Source organism: Oncorhynchus mykiss, chromosome 19 (assembly GCF_057628025.1).
Source record: "Oncorhynchus mykiss isolate SJ-2025 chromosome 19, ASM5762802v1, whole genome shotgun sequence".
NCBI lineage: Eukaryota > Metazoa > Chordata > Actinopteri > Salmoniformes > Salmonidae > Oncorhynchus > Oncorhynchus mykiss.
This window is the reverse complement of record NC_143040.1, coordinates 13358214-13381253: the sequence shown is the minus strand read 5'-3', so window position 1 is coordinate 13381253 and position 23040 is coordinate 13358214. Positions and strand designations below refer to the sequence as shown.

General features: G+C 41.4%; 1 pseudogene across 1 annotated transcript; it reads right to left on the bottom strand.

Moving 5' to 3' along the window:
• Window positions 1–15517: 15517 nt before the first annotated feature.
• On the bottom strand, window positions 15518–22794 carry LOC149974995 (GTPase IMAP family member 9-like; annotated as a pseudogene). Its single transcript, XR_016488775.1, has 3 exons — window positions 22777–22794; window positions 17302–17376; window positions 15518–16981 (listed from the first exon to the last, which is right to left on the bottom strand). The product of XR_016488775.1 is annotated as a GTPase IMAP family member 9-like (transcript).
• Window positions 22795–23040: the final 246 nt, after the last annotated feature.

The window sequence follows — 23040 nt, the reverse complement described above, 5'->3', positions numbered from 1 at the left end:
AAATGCAAAGAAACGCATTGGGCTTATTTTGGACAGATTTTGGCGAGAGTGAAACCTCTCACTTCGCCTCTTTCTCCCAAGTCCCTCCACCTACCACTCACAACAACAAAGATGAGAGATCACTTCTTCCTCTCACAAACGGTTTCAACTCGCAATTTGAATTTGAGGTTTGGTCCAAAATAATCGGTCATATGGACACTTGAAACACATGGAGACATTATCGTACTGTAATAAAGGAAAAGTGAACCTTTCGAACCATGACCTGGGGCTCCAGAGTGGCGCAGCGGTGTAAGGCACTGTTAATGAATTATTATTAATGAATCTGCGTTATTCATGGTTCTGGTTAAATTTGTTACAAAAGGGGCTTTTTTTTATAGACAGACCTGAAAGCCAGATTGATGATTGATGCAGAAAAATGCAGGTACAACTATATAGATGAATTAATTAAATAATTAGTGGGTCTTATGGTTGTGGAAGGCCTATATTCAGCCTAGGTTTAATTTCCCAAACTCTGAATTAATTAGATTATTTTTGACTGTTTTTAATGCAGTGTATTTGACCTTTAATTTTGAGAAAACATTTTCAAAATCTAGAAATTAGTTTTAGGCCATATCCCCCTGCCCTACACTCACTGAGGAAACATATCCTCATGAAATCATGTGATTTTAAATGTCCCGTACCTGCCACCGCCCAAACTATCACCATTCCCATTTCTCCCATCACCCCTCCTGTCTCCCATCACCCCTCTTGTCTCTCCCATCACCCCTCCTGTCTCCCATCACCCCTCCTGTCTCTCCCATCACCCCTCCTGTCTCTCCAATCACCCCTCCTGTCTATCCTATCACCCCTCCTGTCTCTCCTCTCACCCCTCCTGTCTATCCCATCACCCCTCCTGTCTCTCCCATCACCCCTCCTGTCTCTCCCATCACCCCTCCTGTCTCTACTATCACCTCTCCTGTCTCTCCCATCACCCCTCCTGTCTCTCCTATTACCTCTCCTGTCTATCCCATCACCCCTCGTGTCTCTCCTATCAACTCTCCTGTCTCTCCCATCACCCCTCCTGTCTCTCCTATCACCTCTCCTGTCTATCCCATCACCCCTCCTGTCTCTCCTATCACCCATCCTGTCTATCCTATCACCCCTCCTGTCTCTCCTATCACCCCTCCTCTCTCCTATCACCTCTCCTGTCTATCCCATTACCCCTCCTGTCTCTCCTATCACCCCTCCTGTCTATCCCATCACCCCTCCTGTCTCTCCTATCACCCCTCCCGTCTATCCTATCACCCCTCCCGTCTCTCCTATCACCCCTCCTGTCTCTCCTATCACCCCTCCTGTCTCTCCTATCACCCCCCCTCTCTAAACTATCACCCCTCCTGTCTATCCTATCACCCCTCCTGTCTCTCCTATCACCCCTCCTGTCTCTCCTATCACCCATCCTGTCTCTCCTATCACCCTCCTGTCTCTCCTATCACCCCTCCTGTCTCTCCCATCACCCCTCCTGTCTCTCCCATCACCCCTCCTGTCTCTCCCATCACCCCTCCTGTCTCTCCTATCACCTCTCCTGTCTCTCCTATCACCCCTCCTCTCTCCTATCACCCCTCCTCTCTCCTATCACCTCTCCTGTCTATCCTATCACCTCTCCTGTCTCTCCTATCACCCCTCCTCTCTCCTATCACCTCTCCTGTCTATCCCATCACCCATCCTGTCTTTCCTATCACCCCTCCTCTCTCCTATCACCCCTCCTCTCTCCTATCACCTCTCCTGTCTATCCTACCACCTCTCCTGTCTCTCCTATCACCCCTCCTCTCTCCTATCACCTCTCCTGTCTATCCCATCACCCATCCTGTCTCTCCTATCACGCCTCTTGTCCCTGCCGTATTTACACAGATTTGACATACAGTTTGCATATTTCACAACAACAACAGTGAAAGTTAAAGATGAAAAGAGGAACGTATGGTGAAAGAAAAGGAGAAGTGGAAGACTGGTCAGGATTATAAGGTCTCCTCCTGACACTCCACTGTGGTACCATGTGACTTATTTGAAGTCCGATACCATTTCTTGTAAAACAGATTATCTTCATTGACCTACAGCAGGCCCCACAAGGCCTTACAATAAGCTAGCTAGCAACCCTACCAAAGGCTAGTTACAATAGCCACTCTAAATTAAGCTAGCGACCCTACAAGCTATCTAAAATGGACCCTATCCTCAATTAGCCATGGATGGAGATAGGGATTTAGACATGTGGTTGTACTTAATTCTCCGTACCGGCCAATGACTATAATGGCGATTCTGATCTAATCATTAACTCATACATATTTGTGCGCCTGGATGGAAGTTCAATATGTAGCTAGATGTGGAAGGCTAATGTTAACTAGCTGACTTTGCCCATGATTGGAAATTAGGATAGCGAGCAAGCATTTTATCCAGGAAGCCTAGGACAACAAAAAATGAAAGCCTGTTCTGTATGACAGAGTGATAGACCGTTTCATTAGCATGAATGAGAGGAGGATGGTATTGGTGTTTCTCTACAAGTAGGGTGAGTCAACGTGTTTTGCTACTTGTACGCAAGGTATATATCAGCCAAGTCCCGCCCCTAATTGTAATGAGTTGCACCTGGAGACAGATACATACACCTGGGTTAATGAAGACATGCACATCACACATGTAAATGTAAACTAACACTGTATAGCCTCAACACATGGTTAAACTGTACTTGTTTATATCATGGATGGTCAGTCCTTGTAGTAGCCATAGCTCTGTCTATGAATTTGAGAGTGGTTACATTTCTCCAGGCCTGTACCTCATATCTCTACCAAAACAGTAGCGGTGAGTGCTTTGCTATTGTTTCTTTTAGGTATCAACTGGTATGTTCAGATTCAATTAAAACAGTTTAGTTGTGGTTAATGGTGGTTATGAGGAGGGGACAGAACTGAAACCATTGTTGTGTTCCAGGTGGTAAAGTAGTCACCCATAGTCACCCGTGCTTTGTTTAGTGCATCACTGTCTGTCAGTGTGCAGACACTTCAGTTAGATGGATCTTTGTGGAGGTCTTTTTAACAATGCTGGTCATGCATCTTGTTGACGTTCATCGTAGGACACCTCACATTACACACACTCACTGCCAAAACATTTTATGATGAAATCATGTGATTTCACATCACACATCCCTGCCACCGTCCCTCCAATCTCCCATCACCCTTCCTGTTTCTCCTATCACCCCTTCCGTCTCTCCTATCACCCCTCTCGTCTCTCCTATCTCCCTCTCGTCTCTCCTATCTCCCTCTCGTCTCTCCTATCCCCCCTCTCGTCTCTCCAATCGCACCTCCTGTCTCCCCTGTCTCCTATCACCTCTCCATACTCTCCTATCACCCCTCTCGTCTGTCCTACCACCCCTCTCGTCTTTCCTATCATCCCTCACCTCTCCTATCACCCCTCTTGTCCCTCCTATCACCCCTCCCCGCCCATTCCTATCACCCTTCCTGTCTCTCCTATCACCCCTCTTATCACCCCTCTCGCCTCTCCTATCACCCCTCTCGTCTCTCCTTTCACCCCTCTTGTCTCTGCTATCTCCCTCTCGTCTCTCCTATCCCCCCTCTCGTCTCTCCAATCACCCCTCCTGTCTCACCTGTCTCCTATCACCCCTCCTGTCCCTCCTATCACCCCTCCTATCTCTCTCATCATCCCACCCATTTCTCCTTCCACCGTTCCTGTCCCTCCTATCACCCCTCCCGTCCCTCCTATCACCCTTCCTGTCTTTCCAATCAACACTCCTGTCTCTCATATAGTCTCTTCTATCACCCCTCTCATCTATCACCCCTCCTACCCCTCTTGTCTCTCCTATTACCCCTCTCGTGTCTCTTATCACCCCTCTCGTCTCTCCTATCACCCCTACTGTCTCTCCTATCACCCATACCATCCCTCCTATCACCCCTCCTATCTCCTCTCCTGTCTCTACTATCACCCCTCCTGTCCCTCCTATCATCACTCCTATCTCTCTCATCATCCCACCCATTTCTCCTTCCACCCCTCCTGTCCCTGCCGTAGGTTTACATTCCTGAAAACAATAGCAGTATACTTTGCTCAAACCACTGCCAGTTCATGTCCTTAAAGATTAGTGTTCCAATGTGGTTAGCCAAAAAGATTACAAGATAATTGACAGTGTCATCATATGTTCAAAAGGCTAAACAGATCCTAGATCAGCACTTCTCCTCTGAGACGTGACAAATACGGACCCTGACTTGAGTCTGCTAATGCAGCACATTCTTTAGATTTGACATACAGTTTGTATATTCCACAACAACAACAAGGATAGTGAAAGATGAAAAAAGGAACGTATGGTGAAAGAAAAGGAGAAGTGGAAGACTGGTCAGGATTATAAGGACTCCCCCTAACACTCCACTGTGGTACCATGTGACTTATTTGAGGTCAAATACAATTTCTTGTAAACAGGTGATATTTCTTGACCTAGAGTAGGCCCCACAAGGCCTTACAATAAGCTAGCTATTGACCTTACAAAAGGCTAGGTAGCAACCCTACAATAGGCTAGACATAAAGGGCCTTTTTTTCTATCAGTGTGGATAGTTATTCAGGGTCTTGTGTGGGAAATGTGGGTCTTAATCTTTCTCAATAGGTATTTCTGGGGGAAACTTCACACGTGTGCTTTTGCTTGTTCTTTGAAGTCTAGGCCAAGTTACTGTGAAAGCACTCTGTGAGGCCAATCCTCTGAAAAGGGCTAAGTCTCAATCGTTTTTTTACTGGGATTCCTCGCATCCTATCTCCTCTCCTCCTTGTCAACCCTATTAGAAGAGAAGGTCAAGGTCCCTCCACTTGGAACATATTATCCAATGAGTTTTGTGAAGGGGTCGAGGAGAGAGGATGCAAGGACTGAAGGAAAGATTCATTGAGACAGAGCTAAGATCTCCACAGTTTCAGAGATTTAAAAGGGAAATTCAATTAAAACATAATATGATTGAATATCAAGGGGGAAGAATAACTTCCACATAGTGTATTATGACAGCAACAAAAAACGGTATATTTAAAGTGTCTTAGTACAGCAGAATATACACATACATACCAGTATCTATAGTCATTAACTCTCATTGTCTTAGCACAACCGATTGCACATGGCATCCACCTACATGAACTATTACACAACTCTATACCTCTACTCTGTTACACAAGAGGAGAGAAAGCATCACAAAGATCCTTAGATCAGCCTTTCTTAAAGTATGGGTCGCGACGTGTAAGAGTAAATATATAGTTATTTAATTGATTACTGGAATTGATTCGGCCAAGTGCAACTGCACTCACTGTTCAGTGCTCTCTCTGCTTAGCAACGGTCTCTGCTTAGCAAAGGTCTCTGCTTATCAACGGTCTCTGCTTATCAACGGTCTCTTCTTAGCAACGGTCTCTGCTTAGCCACGGTCTCTGCTTAGCAACGCTCTCTGCTTAGCAATGGTCTCTGCTTAGCAACGCTCTCTGCTTAGCAATGCTCTCTGCTTAGCAACGGTCTCTGCTCAGTTTAGCAGCTGCGTGTGTGGGAGATGCCCGTGTGTTTCGCGGGTTACCGGATCTTTTTTTCTTCAGTTTTCTTGAAGATCCCTCCGAAACCCACAAGCTTCAGCGCTGTCGTTCAGCAGCAGATGATGTGCTGTGGTTGAGCAGCAGATGATGTGCTGTCGTTCAGCAGCAGATGATGTGCTGTCGTTCAGCAGCAGATGATGTACTGTCGTTCAGCAGCAGATGATGTGCTGTCGTTCAGCAGCAGATGATGTGTTGTCGTTCAGCAGCAGATGATGTGCTGTGGTTGAGCAGCAGATGATGTGCTGTCGTTCAGCAGCAGATGATGTGCTGTCGTTCAGCAGCAGATGATGTGCTGTCGTTCAGCAGCAGATGATGTGTTGTCGTTCAGCAGCAGATGATGTGCTGTCGTTCAGCAGCAGATGATGTGCTGTCGTTCAGCAGCAGATGATGTGCTGTCGTTCAGCAGCAGATGATGTGCTGTCGTTCAGCAGCAGATGATGTGCTGTGGTTCAGCAGCAGATGATGTGCTGTCGTTCAGCAGCAGATGATGTGCTGTCGTTCAGCAGCAGATGATGTGCTGTCGTTCAGCAGCAGATGATGTGCTGTCGTTCAGCAGCAGATGATGTGCTGTGGTTCAGCAGCAGATGATGTGCTGTCGTTCAGCAGCAGATGATGTGCTGTCGTTCAGCAGCAGATGATGTGCTGTGGTTCAGCAGCAGATGATGTGTTGTCGTCCAGCAGCAGATGATGTGGGTATTGAAATGGATTCTTATTTGTTTTTGTTTATATTGCATTTGTTTTAGACAATGAAATGTACCAATATTTATGCATAGGTGTATATTTTCATAACCTTGGGTGCCAAATAACATAGAATTTTTAGTTTGGGTCCCAGGCTGAAAAAGTTTAAGAACCCTTACTTAGATACAGGGACAGGGTGAAAGGTGGCTCTCTGGTGGACGTAGTACTAACTACAGGTACAGCTGTAGTGTTGGTGACAGAGACCTGGGTGGGATGTAGTACTAACTACAGGTACAACTGTAGTGTTGGTGACAGAGACCTGGGTGGATGTAGTACTAACTACAGGTACAGCTGTAGTGTTGGTGACAGATACCTGGGTGGATGTAGTACTAACTACAGGTACAGCTGTAGTGTTGGTGACAGATACCTGGGTGGATGTAATACTGACTACAGGTACAGCTGTAGTGTTGGTGACAGATACCTGGGTGGGATGTAGTACTAACTACTGGTACAGCTGTAGTGTTGGTGACAGAGACCTGGGTGGATGTAGTACTAACTACAGGTACATCTGTAGTGTTGGTGACAGAGACCTGGGTGGATGTAGTACTAACTACAGGTACAGCTGTAGTGTTGGTGACAGAGTCCTGGGTGGATGTAGTACTAACTACAGGTACAGCTGTAGTGTTGGTGACAGATACCTGGGTGGATGTAGTACTAACTACAGGTACAGCTGTAGTGTTGGTGACAGAGTCCTGGGTGGATGTAGTACTAACTACAGGTACAGCTGTAGTGTTGGTGACAGAGACCTGGGTGGATGTAGTACTAACTACAGGTACATCTGTAGTGTTGGTGACAGAGACCTGGGTGGATGTAGTACTAACTACAGGTACAGCTGTAGTGTTGGTGACAGAGTCCTGGGTGGATGTAGTACTAACTACAGGTACAGCTGTAGTGTTGGTGACAGATACCTGGGTGGATGTAGTACTAACTACAGGTACAGTTGTAGTGTTGGTGACAGAGTCCTGGGTGGATGTAGTACTAACTACAGGTACAGCTGTAGTGTTGGTGACAGAGACCTGGGTGGATGTAGTACTAACTACAGGTACAGCTGTAGTGTTGGTGACAGATACCTGGGTGGATGTAGTACTAACTACAGGTACAGCTGTAGTGTTGGTGACAGAGACCTGGGTGGATGTAGTACTAACTACAGGTACAGCTGTAGTGTTGGTGACAGAGACCTGGGTGGATGTAGTACTAACTACAGGTATAACTGTAGTGTTGGTGACAGAGACCTGGGTGGATGTAGTACTAACTACAGGAACAGCTGTAGTGTTGGTGACAGAGTCCTGGGTGGATGTAGTACTAACTACAGGTACAGCTGTAGTGTTGGTGACAGAGACCTGGGTGGATGTAGTACTAACTACAGGTACAGCTGTAGTGTTGGTGACAGAGTCCTGGGTGGATGTAGTACTAACTACAGGTACAGCTGTAGTGTTGGTGACAGAAACCTGGGTGGATGTAGTACTAACTACAGGTACAGCTGTAGTGTTGGTGACAGAGTCCTGGGTGGATGTAGTACTAACTACAGGTACAGCTGTAGTGTTGGTGACAGAGACCTGGGTGGATGTAGTACTAACTACAGGTACAGCTGTAGTGTTGGTGACAGATACCTGGGTGGATGTAGTACTAACTACAGGTACAGCTGTAGTGTTGGTGACAGAGACCTGGGTGGATGTAGTACTAACTACAGGTACAGCTGTAGTGTTGGTGACAGAGACCTGGGTGGATGTAGTACTAACTACAGGTATAACTGTAGTGTTGGTGACAGAGACCTGGGTGGATGTAGTACTAACTACAGGAACAGCTGTAGTGTTGGTGACAGAGTCCTGGGTGGATGTAGTACTAACTACAGGTACAGCTGTAGTGTTGGTGACAGAGACCTGGGTGGATGTAGTACTAACTACAGGTACAGCTGTAGTGTTGGTGACAGAGTCCTGGGTGGATGTAGTACTAACTACAGGTACAGCTGTAGTGTTGGTGACAGAAACCTGGGTGGATGTAGTACTAACTACAGGTACAGCTGTAGTGTTGGTAACAGAGACCTGGGTGGATGTAGTACTAACTACAGGTACATCTGTAGTGTTGGTGACAGAGACCTGGGTGGATGTAGTACTAACTACAGGTACAGCTGTAGTGTTGGTGACAGATACCTGGGTGGATGTAGTACTAACTACAGGTACAGCTGTAGTGTTGGTGACAGAGACGTAGGTGGATGTAGTTCTAACTCCAGCCTCCGGAGACGGCCTCCAGTCTGGAGCCTCCAGCGACGTCCTTCAGTCCGGAGCCTCCAGCGATGTCCTTCAATCCGGGGCTTTTTATGTCCGAGAGCTTTTTATGTCTCTATTTTGGTTTGGTCAGGGTGTGATTGGGTGGGCATTCAATGTTCATTTTTCTATGTTTTGTATTTCTTTGATTTGGCCGGGTATGGTTCTCAATCAGGGACAGCTGTCTATCATTCTCTCTTATTGGGAAACATACATAGGCAGCCCTTTTTTCCACCTGTCTTTGTGGATAGTTGTCTTTGTTTGTTGGCACTATAGCCTTTAGCTTCACGGTTGGTTTTTGGATTGTTTATTGTTTTTGTCGGTGTCATAATAATGAAATGAATATGTACGCTCACCACGCTGCACTTTGGTCCAGTTCATTCGACAGCCGTGACAGTTTCCTCGAAGTGTGTCTGAGCTTTAACAGTTCGGATAACTTTGAAACATCATGAAAATCAATTATTCTTGTTTATTGTACAGATTATAACTCTCAAAGTTCTGTGTGAGCGAGAGAGAGTGAGAGATGGTGTGAGAGATGGTGTGAGAGAGAGAGAGAGAGAGAGAGAGAGAGAGAGAGAGAGAGAGAGAGAGAGAGAGAGAGAGAGAGAGAGAGAGAGAGAGATTGTGTGAGAGAGAGATAGTGATAGAGAGAGTGAGAGATTGTGTGAGAGAGAGAGAGAGAGAGAGAGAGAGAGAGAGAGAGAGAGATAGTGATAGAGAGATAGTGATAGAGAGATAGTGATAGAGAGAGAGATAGTGATAGAGAGAGTATGTGTGTGACTGAATGACTGTAGTTTGCCCCCTGATGTCAGTTTTGAAATGTTAACGGTTCGTTCGTCTTTTCCCCGTACCTGTGTGTGCGATTAGAGAACAGAGTATAATAAATGTATATAAAGTGATTGAGGTGTACATCATCTTTACTATGTTTTGTTATTAAACAATTGATGATAATCACTGAGCTCTTATTTTCATAGGCCTGCAAGCCCCATTGGACCTGGCCAAAAGTGCACTTTTATAGGGAATGGGATTCCACGTTGTCTGTCGTCCCCAGAGCTTAAGGTGTTTTTCTCTCCCTCTGCTGGCCTGGAGGACCCAGACAGACCAGGCCACTGTGGCTCAATACTGTTATATGGCTTCCTTTCCTCATACCCTTTCATTCTAGGAGAAGCTATACATGATCAGACCAGGGAAAGCTCCAGGCCTTAGTTATAGACCTGGAGGTTTTCCTAGTCAGGTCATTTGTTCAGGAAAAGGTCAAGGCCATATTCATATCATATGAACTGATATGAGGGGACTTAAAAAGGTTTATGACTATATGGCTATAGCTGTTAACATTTATAACCAGTTCTAACCAGTTCATCTAGCCAGTGACATGTAGGAAAGGAGTAAAGAGAAACCAGATTATTGGGCCGTAGCCGGTCTCACTCAACTGTGCTGAGAGTCTCCTTATTACTGCACTGTTTAAACAGCATGATTTACAGATTTACTGTATGCATCCATCCAAATAATGCCACTGTTCTGTCACATATTGAGGATGTCATAATGACAATGGTACGCACACTGACCCAAATGTCAATGGAACGACCGAGTCAGGGAGTGTAAAGCAATGCATGAAGATGTTTTTTATTTTTAAGACTGAGAACCTTGTTGATTAAAACATATTTTATGTAAAATGCCAATGCATGAAAGCTGCTCTAAAATCACATATTTAGCTAACTACTAAACCCTTCTGCTGGTTGGGATGTTGTTTGGTCTGTTGCTAGATGGAATAGATTTGATAGATTTAATCAATATAGTGATAGCGCCACCTTACACTCTGATAGGCTAGGCGGAATTTCACCATATTGCTTAAACCTGTCCAACCCTCTCAGATCTCCACCAGTGCCTATAGGAAGGGGCTAGTTAGGGGTTGTTTCTGGACAGGGGCTCTGTTTCTACTAGAACCCTTCCTCTACATACAAGACACTTCTGATTAGCGTTGTTGCTGGTAGTATCCTCATTGGGAATAACCAACTTTAATAAACTGTTATGATAATTAGTGTTATTTAAAGAGAATGTCCTCATTGAATAAAACATATATTTAATGTAATAATTTATTTTGTCTTAAATTATCATGTTTACTGTTGACATAAATGGAAACAATCACAGACACAGCAAAGCCAGGTAAAATGTCATAGAGCTTAATCTAAGCTATAGAATATACATCTGTGAGCCGTTTCAAGAAGCTAGGTGTATGTCCCACGTCACTACTTAACAGCAGAGGCATTTGATTGTTTTGATCTTTTTTCATTTTTTAAAGCAATGATTGGCTGAGACAAAGGATGGGCTGGACATTTGTATATGTATTTATTAGGGATCCCCATTAGCTGTTGCCAAGGCAGCAGCTACTCTTCCTGGGGTCCAAATACATGAAGTCAATTACATTACATATAAAACCAAAGATAAAACAGTACATCATATAACATTATTACACCACTACATATCTACAATTCAAAATGTACAATACCACCATACAACAATAATACAATACACGTGTGTGTAGAGTGTGTGTGCTAGCGTTTTTGAGCACATGCGTGTGTCTGTACCTGTGTGTGTGTCTCTTAACAGTCCCCACTGTTCCATAAGGTGTATTTTTACCTGTTTTAAAAAACAATCTGATTCTAACACTTGTATCAGTTAACTGATGTGGAATAAAGTTCCATGTAGTCTTGGCTCTATGTAGTTTCGTGCGCCTCCCATAGTTTGTTCAGGACTTGGGGATTGTGAAGAGACCTCTCTTCCACTTTGAGCCATGAGAGATTGACATGCATATCATTAATGTTAGCTCCTCGTGTACTTTTAAGGGCCAGCCGTGCTGCCGTGTTCTGAGCTAATTGTAATTTTCCTAAGTCCCTCTTTGTGGCAGCTGACCACACAACTGATCAGGTGCGACACAACTAGGGCCTGCAGGACCTGCCTTGTTGATAGTGATGTTAAAAAGGCAGAGCAGCTCTTTATTATGGACAGACTTCTCCCCATCTTAGCTACTGTTGTATCAATATGTTTTGACCATGAAAGTTTGCAATACAGGGTTACTCCAAGCAGTTTAGTCACCTCAACTTGCTAAGAGATGAGTTTGGATTGGTCTGCCATGTAGCACGCTTCTGTTTATAACATGAGCTGTTCAGTATTTGTGTAACGGCATTCTTCCTCTTCGTCTGAAGAGGAGTAAGGATCGGACCAAGATGCAGCGTGGTAAGTGTTCATGACGATTTACGAACTGAACACTGAAATACAAAACCTTAAACGATGTGATGAAAACCGAACCAGTACCATGTGGCGACAAACACTCACACGGAAACAAACACCCACAAACCAACAGTGAAACCCAGGCTACCTAAGTATGATTCTCAATCAGAGACAACTAACGATACCTGCCTCTGATTGAGAACCATACTAGGCTGAACACAAAAACCAACACAGAAAGACAAACATAGACTACCCACCCCAACTCACGCCCTGACCATACTAAAACAAATAATAAAATAACAGAACTATGGTCAGAACGTAACAATTTGTGGACTACTTTCTGGAGGACCATCATGCAATGCTGCCTCTCGGAATCAGACAATGAAGATTTACCGGATTTAGATAAAAACATTTTAATTCCACCAGACACTGTCATCACTGTCATCAGAAGAAACGGCAATTAATAGTGTTTTTGTCACGGAAGAAGTTGACAGAGTTTTGAAATCAGTGGAATGCCCTGTGGAAGCAGAGAGATTATTTCCAAATGCGGAGAGATTCGAAAAGATAACACAGTTAGCTAAAAGATGGCGGAAGTGGACATTGATGTGGAGCGTGAATATAATGACGGTTGAATCATGGAATATTGTCCAAAGGAATAAGGGAGCAAAGTAGCATACAGTGGTGAGAATATTCCTTCTTATCTTGTAGGAGTATGGTTTGGTAATGAGTATGGTTTGGTTTGTTAATGAGTATGGTTTGGTGTATTAATGAGTATGGTTTGGTGTGTTAATGAGTATGGTTTGGTTTGTTAATGAGTATGGTTTGGTTTATTAATGAGTATGGTTTGGTTTGTTAATGAGTATGGTTTGGTGTGTTAATGAGTATGGTTTGGTTTGTTAATGAGTATGGTTTGGTGTGTTAATGAGTATGGTTTGGTTTGTTAATGAGTATGGTTTGGTTTGTTAATGAGTATGGTTTGGTGTGTTAATGAGTATGGTTTGGTGTGTTAATGAGTATGGTTTGGTTTGTTAATGAGTATGGTTTGGTTTATTAATGAGTATGGTTTGGTTTATTAATGAGTATGGTTTGGTTTGTTAATGAGTATGGTTTGGTTTATTAATGAGTATGGTTTGGTTTATTAATGAGTATGGTTTGGTTTATTAATGAGTATGGTTTGGTTTATTAATGAGTATGGTTTGGTTTGTTAATGAGTATGGTTTGGTTTGTTAATGAGTATGGTTTAGTTTGTTAATGAGTTTGGTTTGTTAATGAGTATGGTTTGGTTTGATAATGAGTATGGTTTGGTTTATTAATGAGTATGGTTTGGTTTATTAATGAGTATGGTTTGGTTTGTTAATGAGTATGGTTTGGTTTATTAATGAGTATGGTTTGGTTTATTAATGAGTATGGTTTGGTTTATTAATGAGTATGGTTTGGTTTATTAATGAGTATGGTTTGGTTTGTTAATGAGTATGGTTTGGTTTGTTAATGAGTATGGTTTAGTTTGTTAATGAGTTTGGTTTGTTAATGAGTATGGTTTGGTTTGATAATGAGTATGGTTTGGTTTATTAATGAGTATGGTTTGGTTTATTAATGAGTATGGTTTGGTTTATTAATGAGTATGGTTTGGTTTGTTAATGAGTATGGTTTGGTTTGTTAATGAGTATGGTTTAGTTTGTTAATGAGTTTGGTTTGTTAATGAGTATGGTTTGGTTTGTTAATGAGTATGGTTTGGTGTGTTAATGAGTATGGTTTGGTGTGTTAATGAGTATGGTTTGGTTTGTTAATGAGTATGGTTTGGTTTATTAATGAGTATGGTTTGGTTTATTAATGAGTATGGTTTGGTTTGTTAATGAGTATGGTTTGGTTTATTAATGAGTATGGTTTGGTTTATTAATGAGTATGGTTTGGTTTATTAATGAGTATGGTTTGGTTTATTAATGAGTATGGTTTGGTTTGTTAATGAGTATGGTTTGGTTTGTTAATGAGTATGGTTTAGTTTGTTAATGAGTTTGGTTTGTTCATGAGTATGGTTTGGTTTGATAATGAGTATGGTTCGGTTTATTAATGAGTATGGTTTGGTTTATTAATGAGTTTGGTTTGTTAATGAGTATGGTTTGGTTTATTAATGAGTATGGTTTGGTTTATTAATGAGTATGGTTTGGTTTGTTAATGAGTATGGTTTGGTTTATTAATGAGTCGTTTGTTAATCGTTCCAATGCAATGTGATCATTTTAAAGGTTTTGGTCATGTGTTTTCAGAAGGGAGAAGCCGAGATGTTCAAGTTGTGGAAAAGATCATATCATGTGTTTTAAATGTGATGCAAATGTGACATGTTGCAATTGTGGTGGGAACCATGAAGCCACGTCTTTGGAATGCCCAACAAGGGTGAAAGAGAATGGGATGGCAAATGTCAGGGCTGTCCAGAGAATGTCATATGCAGTGGCTGTTAGAAGAGTTAAGGGTTCGAATGGTGCTCCCGAAGAGTCCATGGTGTTGGATAGGCCTTCACTGAAGGCTGCAGGGTTTGCAGTTCAACAGCAGTACCCAAATATGTTAAAGTTAAGAAGGTGGACTATGTGGTCGTTTTAGCTATGGTGATTAATGGCACTGCTAAGGTGGATATAGGACTGAAAGACTTATTGGCGGAGGAATTGCAAGGAGTATTGTCACAAGCCATACCATCCTCTCAGGTCATAGACCCTGAGAATGGAGATATGGAGATTTGAAGGAAGAAGTGGGAGTTTTGGGGTTTTGGTTGTCAATGTGTTTTTTTATTGTTTTATATTGGGTGGATAAAGTTCGTTTTCCCTATCACATGGGTTTTATTTTTACCTTGGTGTTTTCAACCCTGTCCAGTTGGTGGCGGTAACACACCTTTTTGGGCTGTAGTCTGCCATAAAACATACAGAAGAAGAAGACACAGGAGGTTGTTGTATAAAACACCCATCTCAGCATTACGTCTTCAATCTAAGGGCAACCATGGCAGAGGGAGAATCATTCATCCATGTATAAGGGTAAGAGTCTAGCTACATTTTCAGATATTATACATTTCAAATTTTGTCAGAAAGTTGTCTTTATTGCAAGTTAATGTGTACTGTTAGCTAGTTGACGTTAGCTGGCTGGTTCGCTAGCTAACGTTACGTGTATGAAGTGTGTAGCAATATTATTAATATCTCAAATCTCTGCAATGCTAGTTATAGCCTAATGTTAGCTAGCTACATAACATTGAACCTAGTAGGTTATCTTTAGCTACAGATTAATGGTATTATGAGTTGGGATTATGATTAATTGTTTAGCTGGTTGCATGTCTAAACAAAAGACTCCACTCTGCAAGTATCAATTTCACTGAACTGTTTACACCTTCTGTATCCTGTGCATGTGACATAAATGTTGATTTTATTTGATATAGTTTGATATAGTGTGTGTTTACCAGAGATGGTAATGTGAAGAACAACATGACTAAGCCAAGGCCTAGATAATATTTATTTTTACCTGGAGTTTTACGATGTTGTAGGCTACTACTTTCACCGCTTTCAGTCTTGAAATCTTTGTTAATAACTAAACACTCTGTTTAGCAAATGGCCTCACAGGAATCCTTAAAGAGATGGGTAGGTCTAAGGCCTAAGAGGGTGTGAACAATGCTGGCTGGGTGTAGACAAAGAAGAGTTCTCCAGTTGGTGTACCAAAACATTCATGGGCCATTTTCAAAAATGGGGGTAGAAGTTTATCAGCTTTCAAAGCAGAATCATTTTCTTATTGTTTCTCAACTGCAGTGTATGAAATACCATTTTCTAACTCGGAGTCTCTACATTAGAAGTCAATGTAATTGCCACAACCGCCTGCATTTAGAAGATGTATGGCACATGACATGATATAGGCCTAATCTAAAAGGTAATTTCTGAGAACACCCCACATTACAATATCGAACTGGAACAGGCAAGATGAAGAGACACTAAGAAAAAAAAAGTCAGAAAATGTACAGATCTTTATCAATAGCTAGCTAGCTAGATTTATCAATAGCTAGTTAGTTGAATATCTAAGCAAGTTAATCAGTAGAGTAAAGCAATGTTAGATGGTACACCGCTGTTTCACATTTTCATTGTATATTACATTTGCTTCTGATGTAGCTGAGCGACTTATTCAAGACGGGGGCCAACATTCCACTGAAATCCAAATATTTGAAAATTGAAAATTGTTCAGCTTCATCTCTAGCCTCTCTTTCATGTTTTTCTGCCAGCGTCTTTATTTCTTCCCCCACAGCAAACATTCTGGATGATACCACTGTCAGTTCCTCCTCTCGGAGTCTCTGCTCTTCGTACTCTTTCAGGACCCTCTCTTTCTCCTTTTTAATTGCTTCCTCCTATTTTCATTTCCCCCAGTTTCTCCTCATATCTGAGTTGTTGCTCTTTGTTCTTTCTCAGGATCCTCTCATTCTCCTCTTTAAGAACTTTCTCCAGAGCTTTTATTTTTATTTTTTCCATCTTCAATTTCTCCTCCTCTCTGCGTATCTTCTCTTCATTCTCTTTCAGGATCCTGTTCTTCTCCTCTTCAATCGCTCTCTCAGCCTCCTGGAACATCTCAGTGGTGTAGTGGCTTCCTCCATTCATCTTCACCATCTTGTTTATCTTCTCAAGCAGCTCAGTGACCTGGGAGCAATTCTTATCTTTGTTGTTGAAGACCTGATACTCTCCATTACATTTGGCAATCAAACACTGAAGATGTGGATTTTCAAGCAAATAATCTTCAATTGTTACAACGTCGTCATCATCAAGACTCTCTCCATGTGTGAAGAGAACCATGGTGTATCTGGATGCTTCATCCCCAAATAATGTCTGAATCATCTCCACAGTTTTCTGTTCCTCTTCAGTGAATCTTCCCAGCTTGATCACAACCAGGAACACATGGGGACCAGGAGCAGAGAAAAGCAGGCACTGTGAGATCTCTTTCAGTGCCTCCTCCTGTGTTAACTTGGTGTCAAACAAGCCTGGTGTGTCGATGACAGCTACATGTTGCCCTCCCACCTCTCCTCTTTTCACATGTTGATGTCACAGAAGTAGAGGACATTTTTGATTTAAAAACTTTTGTCCCCAGGATGGTGTTTCCTGTTGCGCTCTTCCCAGCTCCAGTCTTTCCAACCATAACAATCCGGACCTCTTTATTTTGTTCTGTTGGATAAGAAGGAGATGTTGTTACTGTAGAAAGAAGTCTGATGTTCTTTCTGTTTGGTCATCATACAGAATAGCTACTGAATATGATCAGTTTCTAGATTCTTAGACATTGGTCTGTAGAATATGGACTGTAAGCAAATTAACAATTACATTATCTATAAATTAAGCTACATGTAATCCTACATATAATTTATGAAAATGTATTAATTACTGAAAATATAATTATTTTGTGCAAACCCATAAAAAAAAAAAAGATAAATCCGTGCCCATCACTGTCTTGTAGCCTACATACAGTGAAATGAAGACGAAGTACTCACCAGTCATGTTAGGGTTTTGGAATGCTGTCAAGGTCTTCCCAGGTCTATTGTTCCCAACCAGAGAAATTTGGGTCTCTGTTGGATAAAAATTACACTGTTGATCTTACAGAACTGCTAAATCTACATTTTCAGTCTCACATTGCTTCTTAGACTAATATTTTTTGTTTATAAAGTATAAACTCTAAGCAAATTAACAATAACTGCCTAAATAAAGGAAACACAATTGACGGAGCTGTCATTGTCCATTCTTTGCCTACCCACAAAGTAGTCTAAAAGACTACAGATGGGGAGACAACCAACGTCCATGTACGTTCTAATACTTCCTCAGAAACCCTAATAACAAACAGGAGCTTTGCAAAATGTTGACACAGAAGGTGTTTGCCAATAAATCTGAAAATGGAAAAGAGATCTATGCTACAATTGAGTTTGTGCTCTCAAAGGGCTCTCTGAAATCAATGCCACAATGTGACCAGGAAGAGGCACACACAAGAGTATGTCTTCATCGTAAAGATGCCCTTCACAAGTGTCATGACACTCTCCTTGGTGAGGATCAAAGGTGCCGGATCAGCTAGGCCAATGTCTGACAGCCAAACTCTCTCTCTCTTACAGGGCCGGTTTTATGACTTAATAACAGCCGGTTGGAAAATTGAGAATGGAATGTCTGGGCGTTGCACAAAAAACTTCAACATCAAGCAATGGACACCGGGACAATATATTTCAATGATCACAGATGGAATATGAGAAATTCATGTCTATTTTGTGACGTTATTAAAATGATCAGAAAGACTTAATAATGGAAGCACTAACTTTAAGAGCGTTCACTAATATCAGATTTACATCTAAATGTTGATAACTGTATTACATATGAAACTATTTTGGAAAAGATAGCAATGTGATTTTAGCCTTCTAAATGAGAATAGTTTTTTTTCAGTCAGCCCAGTCAGTAGCCACGCCAAAGTGATCTCAGAGCTCATGTCAACATGATGGAACCGCCATTCAGGCCAGTGTGCTTAAAAGGACTAGCTGAGAATTTAAATAGAGAATTGAGAAGGTGAGGACGTGGTCCACACATTGAAATGGTTAAAACTACAAGACCAGAAAATTGTAAAACTCTTGACGAGTGAAGAGGTAAAGACCAAACATTTACACTCTGCAGATGGGTATGTAAAGTAGTCTGGGACAATTTGACCAAAGACGAGAGGGAAGAACAGATCCCTCTCACCACCATGGGTGACACCTGTGGTATCCATTCTAAGAACACTCCAAGCAAAGAGGCCTACAACTAAGGTCATTGTGACCTCTGTGGACAACCAGAGACTAACTACTCCCCATAGGCGGATCTAGTGGTTTCAACAGAGATGACAGAGAAAGACATCTAAGTGTAAATGAATGTTGTATTTCTAATCCAAATGAGCGGTTGTTAGGGTGCTAAATATTCTAGCTACGGTGAACGTAGTTTCCAAATGTACAGTTGAAGTCGGAAGTTTACATACACCTTAGTTTAAATGTATTTGGCTAAGTTTTTCTCAATTCCTGAAATTTATTCCAAGTAAAAATTCCCTGTCTTAGGTCAGTTAGGATCACCATTTTATTTTAAGAATGTGAAATGTCAGAATAGAATAATAGTAGAGAGAATGATTTATTTCGGTTTTGGAGCAGTGGCTTCTTCCTTGCTGAGCGGCCTTTCAGGTTACGTCAATATAAGACTCGTTTTACTGTGGATATACATATTTTTGTACCGGTTTCCTCCAGCATCTTCACAAGGTCCTTCGCTGTTGTTCTGGGATTGATTTGCACTTTTCGCACCAAAGTACGTTAATCTATAGGAGACAGAATGTGTCTCCTTCCTGAGCGGTATGGCGGCTGCGTGGTCCCATGGTGTTTATACTTGCGTACTATTGTTTGCACAGATGGACGTAGTACCTTCAGGCATTTGGAAATTGCTCCCAAGGATGAACCAGACTTGTGGTCTACAATTTTTTTTTATGAGGTCTTGGGGGATTTCTTTAGATTTTCCCATGATGTCAAGCAAAAGAAGCACTGAGTTTGAAGGTAGGCCTTGAAATACATCCACAGGTACACCTCCAATTGACTCAAATTATGTCAATTAGCCCATCAGAAGCCATGACATAATTTTCTGGAATTGTCCAAGCTGTTTAAAGGCACAGTCAATTTAGTGTATGTAAACTTCTGACCCACTGAAATTGTGATACAGTGAAATAATCGGTCTGTAAACAATTTTGGGGAAAATTACGTGTCATGCACAAAGTAGATGTACTAACCGACTTGCCAAAACTATAGTTTGTTAACAAGAAATTTGTGGAGTGGTTGAAAAACTAGTTTTAATGACTCCAATAGAGGTCGACCGATTATGATTTTTCAACACCAATATCGATTATTGGAAGACCAAAAAAAAGCCGATGACGATTTTTCTTATGTATTTATTTGTAATAATGACAATTACAACAATACTGAATTAACACGTATTTTAACTTAATATAATACATCAATAAAATCTATTTAGCCTCAAATAAATAATGAAAAGTTACATTTGGTTTAAATAATGCAAAAACAAAGTGTTGAAGAAGAAAGTAAAAGTGGAATACGTGCCATGTAAAAAAGCTAACGTTTAAGTTCCTTGCTCAGAACATGAGAACACATGAAAGCTGGTGGTTCCTTTTAACAGGCACCGCATCGATTATTTGCAACGCAGGACACGCTAGATAAACGAGTAATATCATCAACCATGTGTAGTTAACTAGTGATTATGTGAAGATTGATTGTTTTTTTATAAGTTTAATGCTAGCTAGCAACTTATCTTTGCTTCTTGCTGCCCTCGCGTAACAGGTAGTCAGACTGCTACGCAGGCTCCTCGTGGAGTGCAATGTAAGGCAGGTGGTTAGAGCGTTGGACTAGTAACAGGAAGGTTACAAAAACTAATCCCCGAGCGGACAAGGTAAAAATCTGTCATTCTGCCCCTGAACAAGGCAGTTAACCCATCGTTCCTAGGCCGTCATTGAAATTAAGAATGTGTTCTTAACTGACTTGCCTAGTTAAATAAAGGTAGAAAAAAATAATAATAATCGGTTTCCAAAAATACCGATTTCCGATTGTTATGAAAACTTGAAATCGGCCCTAATTAATCGGCCGACCAACCTAAGTGTATGTAAACTTACGAATTCAACTGTAGCTGATATGTATAAACATTTTATAAAAAGGTACTCTAATAGCTTAACAATGACAAGTTGTCGGCTTGAAGATAAATTCAGCCACTTTAATGTTGAACTCAAATCAGTTTATTTGTCACGGGTGCCGAATACAACAGTGTAGGTAGACCTTACAGTGAAATGCTTATTTACATGCTATAACCAACTGTGCAAAAAAGGTATTAGGTGAACAATGGGTAAGTAAAGAAATAAAAACAACAGTAAAAAGACAGGGAAAAATAACATTAGCGAGGCTATATACAGTAGCGAGGCTATAACAGTAGCAAGATTTTATCTGGCTAACAGATAAACAAACAAATAGGCTGCAAAATTCAAGGTAAATTAAATCAAATTAAATTTGAGACTCCCCTGGTGTCCTGAAGTCTGCCAACCCAGACAGTATTTCCTGAGACATTGTACTTCTTAGGTAGTTCTGAGTTTTGGTGTAGAAAAGGATCTGTCTGCAGAAGCAGCAGTTACAGGGAAGTTAAATACAGCTATATTGCCATAGCAACGTCAGGGAAACTGGGAAGAAGGGAGTTGTGCTTCAAATACAGCAGTTCTGTAACATATTTAATTGAGCCTCTCATTCTTCTTAGTACCGGCATCAACACCTTACTGAAATAGAGTATAGGAAGCTCTGTGGACAAATCGTCTGGATACTACCCATAAATTGACATAAATTGGCAGATGGAAACGGATTATCATCTTTAGCAGACAACAGTTCTTGAGGGCTGGAACAAAAAAAGCTGTTTGCAATTTTCTTCATACTGGTGAACCAGCAGCGCAAGGGACATAATGCATTAGGCTCCCGGTAGGCTCCCGGTCTAATATGAGTTTTTGAAGACCTTAGTAAGCTCCTCTAATTTTTCACAGATGTCCCGTTATACTTTCAATCAGTAACTTTTTTTCTCCACTTTTTCAGTCACATTCCTGAAGCCGAAGAAATAAACTAAGCTTCCTAGTACATATGGAAATGAAAAAGGTTTATTAATTACTTTTTGGAGTGTTACTTCTCCGGACTAAATCCGCTCCTTGGGGACATTGCCATTAGCTGCACGGAGTCCGTTAAATAAATACCTGCAGCCTTTTTTCTCAATTCGATCACTGGAATGTGGTATGTAATCCACACCTCGATTAGGCAGATATACATATTTGTTTCATTGACTGATTTTCAATTTCAACGTCATTATTTATTTATAGCCTACATGTTCTCGTCTGAACAGCGTCTTTCTTTTCCCCAACGCAGTTAAGACAAAACCACACCCCGTTATTCAGAGTAGCGTTCTACCACGCTTTGAGCGATCTCCAAGTCCGGAAGTGAATATCACGTAGCGCAAAAAAACATTTGAGAAATAAAGATTTAAGCATATGCTACTAACGATAATATAACAACTTCAGATACCGAGCCTAGGTTAATTTAGCTGATAGCAGAGTTCTGAAACATTTTTACAATTCATTGAAACTCTGAAAATAAATACATGGGCAAATGTTAACATGATAATGATGATGATAATAATAATAAAATAATAATAGGTCTGCATTACGGTAGGCAGCAAATTGTTAAAGTACACTTTCCGTCCTTACCTTGGAAGGTGCGCTGATCCCGTGAGTGAGACAATGCTAGCTATCCAATGGGAGCGTAATAAAACACCCCTCTGAATAACCGGCCGTGGTTTTGGCTTAACTGCGTTGCTGATCATCTAATCTAATGCAAGTGGGAAGGGTGTGGCTTCATGACAATGATCACAAGAGCAGCTACGGCACCGCCTAAAGATAAGCTATGCGGCTGTCGGCTATCTCCTTGATCTGATTGAATTACGGCCTAAACTTGTTTAATTCTATTTGTAAACATACATGGATAAAACTATACATTTGATATCAGTCTATAGCTCTGTCTATGAATTTGAGTGGTTAAATCTATCCAGCCCCAGTCCTTAGCTTTTTAGCATAACGGGTGGGGAGAACGCATTGTTATGGTTTCAATGAAGGATTCTAGCTTTAAAATGGTAAGAGAGCTTTTATAGTGCAGGCGTCAAAATTATAACATGACATATAACATGACATGTATTCATTACTTACTCTCGTTACGATAAACATATTATAGAATGCTTTGTATAAAATAAATTGCATATGAAGTCTTTGTAAAAGTTTCACAGATCATTTTTGAATGTCAATTTGGAAAGAACACCCATTTGTAATATCAAAACATGCAACAGGAATGTGTTTCAGGCTTGTCTTGTAATAGTAACTTTATGGTCGTCCTTACCTTTGCCTGCCTTTTGAGCTAGATGTCTGGAGGCATATGTCTACAATTGGAGATGCAGCCAATGTTTTATAGCAATGTTTGGGTTCGTATGAACGTTTTTGCTTTCTAGTCAGTCACGTGATTTATTGGAAATGCTGTGTTGAGTTCCTGCGGTGACTATGTTACTGACGCAAGCTGACTAAAGCTATATCTTACAACGCTTGGATAGGTATTTAATGTCAGCTAACCACATCATATGATAGTGCCATCTGGAAGATGTGGCAC